The sequence below is a fragment of the Ahaetulla prasina genome, chromosome 5 (assembly GCF_028640845.1).
Source record: "Ahaetulla prasina isolate Xishuangbanna chromosome 5, ASM2864084v1, whole genome shotgun sequence".
Lineage (NCBI taxonomy): Eukaryota > Metazoa > Chordata > Lepidosauria > Squamata > Colubridae > Ahaetulla > Ahaetulla prasina.
The window spans coordinates 32,945,837-32,961,121 of NC_080543.1; positions in this window are offsets into that span (position 1 = coordinate 32,945,837).

Sequence of the window (15,285 nt, forward strand, 5' to 3'; positions counted from 1 at the left end):
AAATTTTTTTACTACCGGTTCTGTGGGCGTGGCTTGGTGAGTGTAGCAGGGAAAGGATACTGTAAAATCTCCATTCCCACCCCACTCCAGAGGAAGGATACTGTAAAATCTCCATTCCCTCCCAACTCCAGGGGAAGGTTACTGCAAAATTCCCATTTCCTCCTAATCAGCTGAGACTCGGGAGGCAGAGAATAGATGGGAGCAGGGTCAGTCAGAGGTGGTATTTACCGGTTCTCAAACTACTCAAAAAATTTTTTTTCTTTTATTTTGTCACAACAGTATACACAAACATTGTCATAGATGAAAACAACACATCATGAATTTTATATATATATATATATGTAAAAGTATGCAACAGCTATGTTAATTTGATATAATGAAGGGAACAATAGGACAGGAACTGTAGGCACTTTTGTGCTCTTATGCACGCCCCTTATAGTCCTCTTAGGAATGGGGTGAGGTCAATAGTAGACAGTTTTTGGTTGAAGCTTTGCGGATTTTGGGAAGAGACCACAGAGTCAGGTAGTATATTCCAAGCATTAACAACTCTGTTACTGAAGTCGTATTTTCTGCAATCAAGTTTGAAGCGGTTGACATTTAGCTTGAATCTATTTTTTGCTCTTGTAATATTGCGATTGAAGCTGAACTGGTCTTTTATAGGAAGGATATTGCAATAGATGATTTTGTGTGTTAAACACAGGTCATGTCGAAGTCGACGGAGTTGTAAGTTTTCTAATCCCAGGATTTCAAGCGTTGCCAATTTTGACCACATTGTCTATTTGACAGGAAGGCATTTATCCAATTGTGAAGAGGTCCAGAAATGCCGTAGGATTTTAGTTTGAGGAGTAGTTTATCATGTACTACTGAATCAAAAGCTTTGCAGAAGTCTATGTAGATTGCTTTTCCTTGATCAAGGTTGGTAGTCCATATGTTTTTGCAGTGGAGAAGTTGTAAGTTACAAGACAATTTTTTTTCTGAAACCAAATTGTTTATTAGAGAGAAGGTTGTTTGTTTCAAGGTAGAGTGTAATGGATTGGTTTATGATAGATTCCATTACTTTTCATGAGACACAACATAGAGAGATAGGTCTATAATTTTCAACAAGGCTGGGATCTCCTTTTTTAAAAATAGGGATGGCTGTGGCTAGAGACCAGAGTTTTGGAAGGAAACTAGTTGTGAAGGCTTTATTAAAGATTATGCTTAGGGGTTCAGCTATATTAATTGAAAGTTTTTTTAAAAAGTATGCACATAGACCATCTGGTCCAATAGATAATGATGGTTTCAGGTTGCGAAGGGCTTTTTCAACATTATCTTCTGTGAAGTTTATATGTGTTAAGTCATTGTTAACATTTTTGGTACGATTGAGGAATGTCGGATATGAGCCATTGCTGTTTACAAAGACTGAGCCGAAGAATGTGTTAAAGAGGTTTGCTTTAACTGTTTGGTCAGTACATTCTTTGCCGTTAGGTTCTTTTAGTGGTGGAATGGATCTTGTTTCTTTAAGTTTATTGTTCACAAAATTATAGAAAGCATGATTGGAATTAGTGCGTAGAAGGTCTTCTTCTTGCTTGGTGTGGTAAATGTTACATTCTGTTTTAATTTGGTTGCAAATATTTCTGTAGCGGTTTTTGAAGTTTGCTACATAACCCTTTTTGTTTTTTTTCCAGAGGGATTTTTTTTTGGATTGAAGCTTTTTATTGATATGGGTAATTTGTTTTTTCTTTTGATTTTGGTGGTGATTTGTGGTACGTATAGTTTGATGATTTTATTGATTTCAAGTAGGAATATTTTATAGTGGTCTTCTGCAGTAATACAGGTTGAGAATAGATTTTGCCAGTCAAGAAATGAGAGATCATTGTTTATAAGGTCATAGTTGGCTTTTTTAAAATTGTAGTTTGGAGTACTATTGTTGTGACGATTTATATGAGGGCGTATGTTTAGACAAAAGTCTATCATGCAGTGGTCACTGTTGGAAAAGGATTCTCTTACTTGTAGTCCATAAATTGAGTTCGTGTTATTACAAAAGATGAGGTCGAGGCAGTTCATGAGTCTAGTATTGTAAGTTACTAGTTGTTCAAGACCTAGGTTTGTAACTGTGTTGTATAGTGTAGTATGGATTTGATATCCAGTTTATAGACGGTAGATTTAGGTCACCCAGGAAGATGAGAGGATATGGGCAAGAGGTAGCCCATGTTAATAGTGAGGTTAACGTATTTGCATGAGCGATGTTGTAGTCGGAGCCTCTGTAGCATAGTATGAATCTAAGTGTGGTGTTGGTGGACAGATCACATACAATAGTTTCAGGAAGAGAGAGTTTATGTGCAACTTGGATATTTTTTAAGTTCAGTGATTTTTTGTAAAAGATAGCTACTCCACCACCTCTGCGGTGTTCACGATCTGATCGAAGGACTTGGTATTCTTTGTTTGAAATAATAGAGTCAGAGAGGGATGAGTTTAGCCATGTTTCACAAACAAATATGATGTCAAATTTACCATTGTTTAGTAAGAGGATAAATTCAGGTAATTTGTTTACAATACTTCTTGCAAATTTTTAAATTTTTTTACTATTTACTATTTATTTATTTATTTATTATTTATTTATTTATTATTTATTTATTTATTATTTACTATTCAACATTTTTTACTACCTGTTCTGTGGGCATGGCTTGGTGAGTGTGGCAGGGAAAGGATACTGTAAAATCTCCATTCCCACCCCACTCCAGAGGAAGGATACTGTAAAATCTTCATTCCCTCCCCACTCCAGGGGAAGGTTACTGTAAAATTTCCATTTCCTCCTGATCAGCTGAGACTCGGGACGCAGAGAATAGATGGGAGCAGGGTCAGTCAGAGGTGGTATTTACCGGTTCTCTGAACTACTCAAAATTTCCACTACCAGTTCTTCAGAACTGGTCAGAACCTGCTGAAACCCACCTTGTTCCAAATATTATCTGATTTCTCAAATGTTAAAAATGTTGCAGCTTTTTTTGATTAGGTTCTTGTGTATTTCTGTCAATGTTTCTTCCTTACTTTCTTCCATTTATTTTTATTCAGTGTGAGGTTGGTGAATATGACCACAGCAGAAAGGTTGTGAAAATGCCTTGCCCATTATGGTCCTTGACCGACTAAAATATGTTAAATCGGGACCTTGATACCTTACAAGTTATCTATTCCTGATATAGGAAGTATCTTTCCATATTAAACTAAAAAGATAAATTAAATTAAAAATACCTTTAATTCTTGTTTGCTATCTTTGCTTCTTGGCAGGAGCAAGGATGAAAACACCTGTTGGAAATTACATAAATCAGGCATGCTAAATTAACACACTTCAATTTGCATAATCATCACATCAATTTGCATGTTATATAAAATGCATTGCTTAGTTTTGAAATGTGAAAAGGGTATATGCATCAACCTTTTGATTTAACATTGTATGTGTTGATGTAATAGCCTGAGCTTAACTGTTACTGTATTTTTTAATAGTTTTTTTATTTAAGAGTAAAAGCAGTAAAGAAAGAATATAAAGTTTCTGATTTCTTTTGCAGCAAATATAAGTACAATGACAACACTTGTTTATGATTACAAAAAAGCTATTTTTTCTCTATTGTGCAGGTTTTTTTTCTAATCATCAAACCGCAGATCATAGAATAGAATAGAATAGAATAGAATAGAATAGAATAGAATAGAATTTTTATTGGCCAACTAAAAATAATAATATATCAGAGTAGGAAGGGACCTTGGAGGTCTTCTAGTCCAACCCCCTGCCAAGGCAGGAAACCCTACACCATTTTAGACAAATGGCTATCCAACATTTTCTTAAAAATTTCCAGTGTTGGAGCATTTACAACTTCTGCAAGCAAGTTGTTCCACTGATTAATTGTTCTAACTGTCAGGAAATTTCTCCTTAGTGCTAGGTTGCTTCTCTCCTTGATCAGTTTCCACCCATTGCTTCTTGGAATTTGTCTTGGTGCATATGCTCTCAGTGTACATAAAAGAAAAGATACCTTCATCAAGGTACAACATTTACAACACAAATGATGGTCATAGGGTACAATTTAACACTTAATGATACAACACTTAATGATAATCATAGGGTTCAAATCAGCAATCAGGAACAATCAATATCAATATAAATCATAAGGATTACCAGCAACAAAGTTACAATCATACAGTCATAAATGGAAAGAGATTGGTGAAGGGAACGATGAGAAGATTAAGAGTAGTGCAGATTTAGGAAATAGTTTAACAGTGTTGAGGGAATTATTTGTTTAGCAGAGTGATGGCCTTCGGGAAAAAACTGTTCTTGTGACTAGTTGTTCTGGTGTGCAGTGCTCTGTAGTGTCGTTTTGAGGGTAGGAGTTGAAACAGTTTATGTCTTGGATGTGAGGGATCTGTAAATATTTTCACGCTCTCTTCTTGATTCTTGCAGTATACAGGTACTCAGTATACAGGTCCTGTGGAAGGCAGGTTGGTAGCAATTATTTTTTCTGCAATTCTAATTATCCTCTGAAGTCTGTGTCTTTCTTGTTGGGTTGCAGAACCAAACCAGACAGTTATAGAGGTGCAAATGACAGACTCAATAATTCTTCTGTAGAACTGGATCAGCAGCTCCTTGGGCAGTTTGAGCTTTCTGAGTTGGCACAGAAAGAACAGTCTTTGTTGTCCTTTTTTGATGATGGTTTTGATGTTAGCTGTCCATTTTAGATCTTGTGATATGATAGAACCTAGAAATTTGAAGGTTTCTACTGTTGATACTGTGTTGACTAGTATTGTGAGAGGTGCAAGTATGGAAGGGTTTCTCCTAAAGTCTACCACCATTTGTACGGTTTTGAGTGTGTTCAGTTCCAGATTGTTTCGGTCGCACCACAAGGCTAGTCGTTCGACCTGTCGTCTATATGCTGATTCGTCATTGTCTCGAATGAGACCAGTCACTGTTGTGTCATCTGCAAACTTCAGTAGTTTAACAGATGGATCGTTGGAGATGCAGTCATTGGTATACAGAGAGAAGAGAAGTGGGGAGAGCACACAGCCTTGGGGGGCCCCTGTGCTAATTGTACAGGTATTTGATGTGATCTTGCTTAGCTTCACCTGCTACTTCCTGTTTGTTAGGAAGCTTGTGATCCACTTACAAGTCTGTTCCGTTACCTGTAGCTGGTTTAGCTTAGTTAGAAGAGTGTCTGGAATGATGATATTGAATGCTGAACTAAAGTCTACAAAGAGGACCCTTGCATAGGTCTTTGGAGACTCAAGATGTTGTAGGATGTAGTGCAGAGCCATATTAACAGCATCATCTGTTGATCTATTTGCTCGGTTTTCAAATTGCAAGGGGTCTAACAGCAGATCTGTGATGATTTTCAAGTAGGAAACTGTATTTTTCCTGTTTTATGCCAAAAGTCTATAAGGGATTTCCAGTCGGCCATAAATATAGCTCTTGGGCAGTGGTGGGCTCCAAATTTTTTAACAACCAGTTCTCTGCCCTAATGACTGGCTGGCTGGGTGTGGCTGGGTGGGTTTGGCTGAGTGGTCCTGGCTGGGTGGGGTCATGTGATTAAATGGGCATGGCAAACTCTACATCACTTGTGTGGGTGGTACCTGTATGGACAGGCAGGGTTGGGGAGGAATCCAGGGATCTCCGGTGGGGGGGGGGGAGGAAAGAAAGATCCAACCTGTTTGTGTGTGTGTGAGAGAGAGAGAGAGAAAGAGAAAGATAGAGAGAGTGGGAGGGAGGGAGAGAGAGAGAGAGAGAGACTGCACCAAGCTAGACTGGGAAAGCTGGCTGCGAGAAGAAGAGAATCTGGGTAAGCTGGACTCAGATGCTTCCCGGGTCCCCTCATCCCAGAAGCAGCAACCTCGCATTCTCCCCTCTCTGCTAGCCCCCTTCTTCGCACAGGATTGCCCAGCAGCGGAGACAGAGAGGGAGAAGGGGGCAGCGGTGGCCACTAGCATTGAGTGGAAAATGCCACGCAGAAACAGGAGCACACAGAAAGGGTGCCCCTTTCTCCCTCTCCCTCTCCATTGTTGAAAGATCCTATGTGAGGAAGGGGGCTAGCAGAGAGGGGAAGAGTGTGAGATTGCTGCTTCTGAGATGAGGGGACCTGGAAGATGTCTGGGTCCAGCTCACCTGGCTTCTCTTCCTCTCGCAGGCATCTTTTTTGGGATGTTTTTCTGGCTGTTTTTGGACCAAAAAGCGGCCTGAAAATGGCCCAGAAAACAGCCTGAAAAATGGTTTTTGGCTGATTTCAGGCCTTTTTGGGGGGCATTTTCAGGCTGTTTTTGGGGTGATTTTAGCCCATATAAAACAGCCTGAAAACAGATTGGAAAACGGCCTGAAAATGACCTGAAAAACAGCCTGTATTTTGGGCATTTTGGGTCATTATCACCTGAAAAATGATCAAAACCAGGCCTGAAAACAGCCTGAACAGCTTTAACCAAAAACTTTCTACTATTGACCTCACCCCATTCCTAAGAGGACCATAAGGGGCGTGCATAAGCGCACAAACGTGCCTACCGTTCCTGTCCTATTGTTTTTCTTTTCTTCTTCCTATATATGTTTATATGTGTATATACTATATAATCTTTTTGTATGATGTTGTGACAAAATAAATAAATAAATAAATAAATAAATGAAAATGGCCCAAAAATGGCCTGGTTTTTTGGGCATTTTTCAGCCCTTTTTCAGGCTGTTTTTGGGTTGGAAAAACAGCCTGAAATCAGCCCAACAAATGGCCGAAAATGGCCTGAAAAACAGGGCAGGTGGGGCCAGTTGGTGGTCTGATTTGCTGGTTCTACAAACTGTGCAGAATTGGAACAACCAGTTTAGATGAACCGGTCCAAACATGCAGCAGCCCACCTCTGATCTTGGGAGTTTTTCCCCTCTGTTCAAAGAAGTGAACAATGCCATCTACAACATTCCATCACCTTTATCAACCATTGTGGAAAATGTCAAACCTTTCCACTTTTGAGCATATAATAGTCTCGACTATTATGCTTTATTTTTCTCGTATTGTCTTTCTTTGCTGCTTGGTGAAATAAATTTCCAAGGCAATATTTTTTGAGGCAGAATTGGAAAATTTACTTTAAAGAAAGGAAACAAAAAATCCTACCAGATATGACAAGTTGTTTTTTTAATGGGAGGTGTTTTTTTTTTAAAAAAATCCCTTTTGTTTTTCAAGGTATACAATATGAATGGATTAGAAAAGAATCAAAAACACAGTATATAAACACTATATTAAACTCAGAGCAGTATAATGGTTAGTGTGCAAGCTTGGGATAAAAATATATTATAAATAAAGCTTTTGGAAGCTTTTCTGAAACCAAAATTATTTTAAGCAATTTCAGAGTCATTTTTTAAAAAGAAAACACTATAATCAAAGACTGTGTTTGAACTGCTCTTAAAAATGTGTTAACCGAATGCATTTTCCTGCCTGATAGGCAATTACAAAACATTAGGAATATTGGAACATCCTTTCTCTATTGAATAGCTATCCCATTATTCATCATAAATAGCATTTATGTAAACAGGTACACAATGCAATGACAGAGTGCATATTTCTTATGCTGAAAGATTCTGATTGGAACCAAGGCACTTCCAAAGCTAAGAATTCTTCTGAGTACCCCTAAAGAACTGTTCCAAGTGAGTGTTGTCATGATGTAAAAAAGATATTGAGACTCTAGAAAGAGTGCAGAGAAGAGCAACAAAGACAGATAATTACGGGACTGGAGGCTAAAGCATATATAGAAAGGTTGCTGGAATTGGGTTTGTCTAGTCTGATGAAAAGAAGGACTGGGGTGACATGATAGCAGTGTTTCAATATCTCAAAGGCAGCCACAAAGAGGGATTCAAGCTATTCTCCAAAACACCTGAGGACAGGACAAGAACCAATGGGTGGAAACTAATCAAGGAGAGAAGCAACCTAGAACTAAGAAGAAATTTCCTGACAATCAGAACAATTAATCAGTGGAACAACCAGAAGTTGTGAATGCTCCAACACTGGAAGTTTTTAAGAAGATGTTGGATAACCATTTGTCTGAAGTGGTATAGGGTTTCCTGCCTAGGCAGGGGGTTGGACTAGAAGACCTCCAAGGTCCGTTCCATTCCATTCCATTCCATTCCATTCCATTCCATTCCATTCCATTCCATTCCATTCTATCTGTTTAAGGGGCTATGAGCAAAGTAGAACAAAAATAAAATACATATTATATCACTTCCCGACTTCATCCACTTGCCTACTAGAGTGAACAGAATGTGTATTGACAAGTCCCATCATCTAGTGAATAATATCCCTTCACCTATTAATTTTGTTTTTTACTGTTTTTATTATTTTTAGTGTTTTAATTTTTATTACTGTAATGACAATTGTACCTTACTCAGAGTCACTTGCTTGCAAGATAGGTACTGTATAAATTAGATAAATAAATAAATAATAAATAGTTAAACTTATTAAGCAATTTTATATTTTGCTGGGTTTTGGGGAGTTTTATATGTATACATTGGAAGTAGTAGTTTTTCTGAAAGCTTTGTTCCATTCACCTTAGAGCAGGGGTGCCAAACATGTGGCGTCATGCTGTTGTCACATGATGTATCACAACTTTTTTCCCTTTGCTAAACCGGAGCAGCATGTGATGCATCCAGCCTGTGGGCCTGTCTCAGAGGTATATTGCCATGGAAAAGTTTGTTATTGATATAAAGATAATGTGTGCATACTGTATGAGTGGGGTGATTAACTTAGTATTGTCATAGCGTAATGCAAGCTCCAGACTGATGTACATGCCTGTGATATCACACAGATATTAAGGGGTGGAGCTTGTGTCTCAGTATTATGATGCTCATTTTGTCAGTTTTAAAACAGATCCATTCTCTACAATTAATCTTTATTTGCAGGTCATGGCAGATTTCAAAATCCCTTATCACATAAAGTCAGGATATTTCATAAAATATTAATCTTATGCTTAAATTGGCCTTCTAATTTCCCTTGCAAAACAAGCTTCTGTTCATCTACTCTACACATTCTCAAGCTGTTTTAATTTTTTTTAAAAAAATCTCTCTTAATTGCTTTTCTCTTACCTTCTTGTTACAAGATGGCCAAAGACAATACTGTTGCTATATTATTGTTCATAACTGTCCATTACATTGAAAAATGATTCTTCTTGGACTATGCCATTTCCTCCTGCCCCCTCTCGGTTTTACATTTATGTAACGAAGCATTATTATATTGGCATTTTATTTGCTTTTGACAGAAGCCACATACAATGGTCTTAGGGGATGGATTATAAAAAGGCAAGAGATGGTCGTGGCATGATTGGTATCATGCTGCTTACGTATGTAAATTAATATCAAACCCATGTACAAAAGACTGAGGCTTTGATTTCACTGCCACAACTGCCATCCTGAGTTTTATTATCTCTCCCCCTTGTACCACAGGCCATTTAGAAGGTAGAAATTTTCACTGAATGAAGACCCTCAATTCAAAGATCCCTGTCCTAATCAGTTACTGTTAGCTCAGAACCCTTTAATATATATTTGAAATTTGGGGATGGCAGTGGCATGTTTTTGGAGATAATCTGTTTTGCTTTGCATTGGCTTACAACAGGGGTGTCCAAACTTGGTCCCTTTAAGACTTTTGGACTTCAACTCCCAGAGTTCCTCAGCCAGTTTTGCTGGCTGAGGGACTCTGGGAGTTGAAGTCCAAAAGTCTTAAAGGGACCAAGTTTGGACACCCCTGGCTTACAATTAACTGGGGTTGCTATTTTAAAGTCTGCTCTCCCACCTATCTTTTTGGAACCCTTCACAATTCTGTTTTGATTGCATTGCCATGAGCAATTTCATAACTCCACTAAACTTGGCTATCTCATTGCTCAACGTTAACTCTGCATAGTCTACTTAGAAATTGTGCCCATGTTAAAATATTTAAGCCCTTTAAGTCTCCTTCTGTGGATACTGTTAAATCAGACAGTTTATTTATTTTGAATTTTTATTAGATTTATAACCATCTATTGTTACCTTTATTCTCTTTGTTCATCTGATTCCTCTCTTGAAAAAGACAATGCTAGTGTAGGCATGTATCCTATATCCTCAGTACTGAAAAAAGAAGCAATTAACTTGCAGTTCTCCGCAAATTTCCCAGTAATTTCTATTACTGGGAATAGAAATTACTAAATTTATTAAAGATCTAAGTGCCAGAGCCCACTGTAACAACATTGCCAAAAAGGCACTAAGAGTTGTTAACCTAATCTTGCGTAGCTTCTTCTCTGGTAATATTGTACTACGAACAAGAGTATACAAAACATTTGCTAGACCAATCCTTGAATACAGCTCATCTGTCTGGAACCTGCACTGCATATTGGGCATAAATACAGTCAAGAGAGTCCAGAGATATTTCACAAGAAGAATTCTCCACTCCTCTGCTCGCAATAAAATACCTTATGCACCATATTCCAAATTTTGGGCTTAGACAATTTAAAACTACACAGACTTCAATCTGACCTAAGCATAGTACATAAAATTATCTACCACAATGTCCTACCTGTCAATGACTACTTCAGCTTCAACCACAACAATATACTAGCAAATAATAGATACAAACTAAACCGCTCCAAACTCAATTGCAGAAAATATGACTTCAGTAACAGAGTGGTCAATGCCTGGAATGCACTACTTGACTCTGTAGTTTCTTCCCCAAACTCCCCAAACTTTATGCTTAAACTGTCTACTGTTGACCTCACTCCATTCCTAAGAGGTCTTTAAGGGGTGTGCATAAGTGCACCTGTATGCCTACTGTCCCTGTCCTAATATTCCTTTTTTACTTACTCTTTTCATGTATCCAAATTATCTTTATACTTTTACCTGTTATCTTATATATGATTGAAAAATAAAAAAATAAAAAATAAATACATTTCCAGTAATTTCCAGAGGCTCAATAGCCTTCCTAAACTAGTTTCCTGATTTAAACATACTTTCTTTCTACTTTTTTTTCTGTCTTAATGTTTTTACCATATGCCTCTCCAAGTCTTTTATTCTTGCCTCTCCCAATTTCTTGCCTCTAAATGATTGGTTGCCTCCAATAGTTTTGCTGATCCTGCTTGTTAATCTCTCTGATGTCCTCTCCAACTTTGGGCCACCTTTTCTAATGTGGAGTATATATTCTACCAGAGCAATTTTAAATAATCTCTAAGCTTTTGAAAAGATTTGACCTTCTTGACTCCCACTTTCAACTTTCTTTTTCCAATCCTCTCATTTTTTGGAAGTTTGCTCTTTTGAAGTCAAGAGTAATTATGTTTGACTTTGAATTGTGTAGGCTAGCAAAGAAATGTTTGCACAGTAGAAGTTAGGGCATTCATATAAAACTCTCAGCCATCTCATAAATCAGGTAAGGCAAGAAACCTATTCTCCACCCATGAAAATTTCAATGAGATGTTATCCTTGGAAAAAAATAATCTCAACCAATTTGTTTTCCTCCATATTGACCAAAGCATAGGGAGAAGTAGGAAAATAAAGCATTCATGAAAACATGTGGTATGACTTTCAAAGTTGCAGGATGAATCATCCATGCAGGACTTTGGAGGATCTTCATTTTTAAAAAGTTTTCAGGTGTAAAAACAGGCATATTCAATAACATCAAAGAACATGAAAGACAATCCAAATATGAGAACTGTATATGAGATTTTCCTTCAGATACTTTCCAGAAGATATGCACAAACATAGAAAAAAGCATTTCATCTATAGTTTAATTATTGGATAAGATTAATAATTAATCAAAAATAGAAAATTGCCTAGAGAAAGCACTGGAAACCAAAAAGTTTCTGGGAAGAAAAAGCTTGTGAGCTAAAATAAAAAGCTTCTACCTTATTCTAAGTCTGACCTTGATATCTACTGACAGTGTATTAGTGGATCTCCAAACTAGCAGCACTGTAACACCGGGGTGTTAAAATAATAAATTCCTTGTTAAAGTTTTAGAAAGACAGGCCTCTGGAAAGTGATAGAGAAGTTGTTTAAAAAGCTGCTGTACAGATAATTCCAGTTATTGGGAGAATGGTTTTATCTATATAAACCTATCCCAGGGATATATATCAAGAAAGAAATTCATCCAAGATTATTTAACAATTTGGGAGAGAAGATGATGTAATTTCAAGTTATCTGATCACAAATATCTGTCAAACATAAGGTATGAATAATAAAGTGACTTATATAATAGAAAAAGTTTTAAATTGACTTATTTCACTTTATGAAATGGGCAATGTAGTCATTCTGTCTTGCATCTGATTAAGATAAACCTCTTAATAATTTACTATACATTGAAAATGGATTCATTATTTGATTGTGTGAATACTATGATATACTGAATTTACTAGTAATCTTTGGATATTATTTAAAGATACTTTAATATGATGAAAGTAGATATTCAGAAAAAAAGAGAACAATGCCTTTTGCCTTCCTTAATGATTTAATATAAATAGCATGGATCTAAGATTTTAAGAGAGTACTTTCAAAGGAAGTTTGGCAATGTTTTCCAAAAATTCCAACTATGTCTATATAGTTATACCAATGGCTTAACTAAAACTAAGAAAAAGGTAGCTAATTTGAATACAGAATATTTGCTTTTATGTATTCAAGTTATAGAAAGTTAAGTCAGAAATGGCCTACATGGCATGCAGATAACTGAATATACTAGCAGTTTTAGCCAAAATCTGATTCTCATTTGAGATTTACAGGTGAAACAACATGATTTCAATTATAACTTGAACTTTGAAGGCATAAGATTTGATTTTAAATTATTTTAGGATTTGATAAATTGATTAAAGATTCAGTTATATGGCATAATGGAAAAACAGCAAAATGTTTGCAGCAGCTTTGTATTTTGGCAAATTGGAATACAAAGGACAGGAATAATAGACCTTTTAGAGGTCATTACCACTTCAAAATTTAAGCCATATACTTTCAAGGTTTGCAGTATTTAATATATTTTTACAACCTTATGTCTGCTTCCTTTAAGAAAGAGACAGTTATTATTTCATTTCATTAAATTTGTTAACTTAATGGGATCTCAGCAATTTACAAAATATAGTACTAAATTAGAAAAATCACTTTCTTCAATCATATGTTGTAATGGCTTGACAGACTTATTGATGTGGCTGATTAGCAACTTTAGCCCCTTATGGAAAGGGTGAATTTTATGCTCCTTGTGCAACATTTTAAAAAGTGCAAAAAGTCTACTAGTAGTAATACTACTATTTCATATCATGTCACACACATATACACACAGAAAGGGGAGGGGAGATCTACTTTAAAACTAATAGCATGCACAATTTCTCAGACTCACACACTGAATAAGTCCCCCTTTGCTCTCCCTTCCATTAAAAAAATCTGCCTAAAAATAATAGGATAACTGAAGAACAATATTCCAAATATACTAAGAGGCATGGTTTCTGAATTTAGAATTCTTCATTGGATGGCTGCTCATGTCAATATCAGAAAAATGCATCACACAAAGAACTCAGTCATCCTCAACTTTGTCCCTACATAGAAAGAAACTTCAATAATGTTTGAGATTCTGCCAAGCCAGATAATCCATCAAAACTGAATTGCTTTGAATCTCTCCTAAAATATTCAAAGGCATCTGATTTGATTCAAAGCTTCAAATCAATTTGAAGGTTTGATTGAAATGGGTGATTCAATTCTATATCTTTCACAGAGAATCACCCATTCAAAACGTCTATAGAGTCTTAGAATATAAGGCTATATATAAGGATCTTTAGTAATCCACATAAATGTTGTTGTTTGGAATCTGCTGGTGAATCTCACTATCTTTCCCTAGATGTGGGTACAATTCCCAGGATTTCCAGTCAGTTATGCCATAATAATTCTGATAGTTAATGTTCACACATCTCAAGGGCAGGCAGCATGAGGAAAGCTGGAGTGTTCCTGATGTAGCATATATCTCCCGCAGTCTTATGCTGATAGAGGTTACAACCTACTGTGTTTGGTAGATATCAGGTTACATATCACTGCTCTCAAACATGTCTATCTGCCAGTCAGCCATCAATAACCGGCAGCTATTTTTGGAAGATAGCTGCAATACCAGTGGGTCTTTGTTTAATGCCATTCATTTGCGAATCATGCAGAGGTTGTGTTAGCTTTCTTGATGCTATTCTATGGTTTACAAATTCTTGTTTTGACTATTCAGAATGTACCACAGGAAATTACATTTCATAGGTGAAATGAGAACTGAAAGCAATAATCTGTAACAATTCAGAACAAAGAAGCTACTGTTCCTAAAAAGTCCAATGCTTTTCTTTAATTGATTCAGTTTCTCAGGATTTGTGTTTGGCTTCATTAATGCTGGGTTTTTCAATTGTGCAATCCCCTAAAATGACAAATGAATTTTTTGTTATATTTATTATATACCACGTAAACAAAATAAATGATTTTACTAAGGTTTGGTTGGCCAAGACACACCTATTGGCATCATTATTTGATAGTATGCTTATTAATGACCATTTTTAAATAGTATTTGCTATTTTACCATTTTTAAATAGTATTTGCTATCTGCCAGCATATTCTAAAATATTCTTTATGTAAGGGACTGTTTTTTTTTTAGTTTGGACCAGTCACTCTCTCTCAGCCCACTCAACTCATAGAGTTGTTGTGAGGAAAGTATGAGAAGGATATATTCACCACCTTGAGTTACCTGTAAAATAATACTGGTGAGATAAATAAAAATAAAAGACAAGTTAATTTTAAGAGAAACCTAGTAAATGAGTACCTTGAATACCAATGCAGTTTTAAGCATGTGTTTAAGAAGAGATCATTTGCATTTATCCCAATAGAGGCTGCTGGTTATGATTTAAATTTACAGGAAATAGCCTTGGGTTCAAATCAATGAACTATCCAGTTTAATAACATCACCATCAAACCTCGTTGCAACTCTTCAATGTTTCAGAAGGAGTATTTCCAAGTTAACATAACATAACATAACATCAGAGTTGGAAGGGACCTTGGAGGCCTTCTAGTCCAACCCCCTGCCCAGGCAGGAAACCCTACACCATCTCAGTCAGATGGTTATCCAACATTTTCTTAAAAATTTCCAGTCTTGGAGCATTCACAACTTCTGAAGGCAAGTCGTTCCACTTATTAATTGTTCTAACTGTCAGGAAATTTCTCCTTAGTTCTAAGTTGCTTCTTTCTTTGATCAGTTTCCACCCATTGCTTCTTGTTCTACCCTCAGGTGCTTTGGAGAACAGCCCGACTCCCTCTTCTTTGTGGCAGCCCCTGAGATATTGGAACACAGCTAT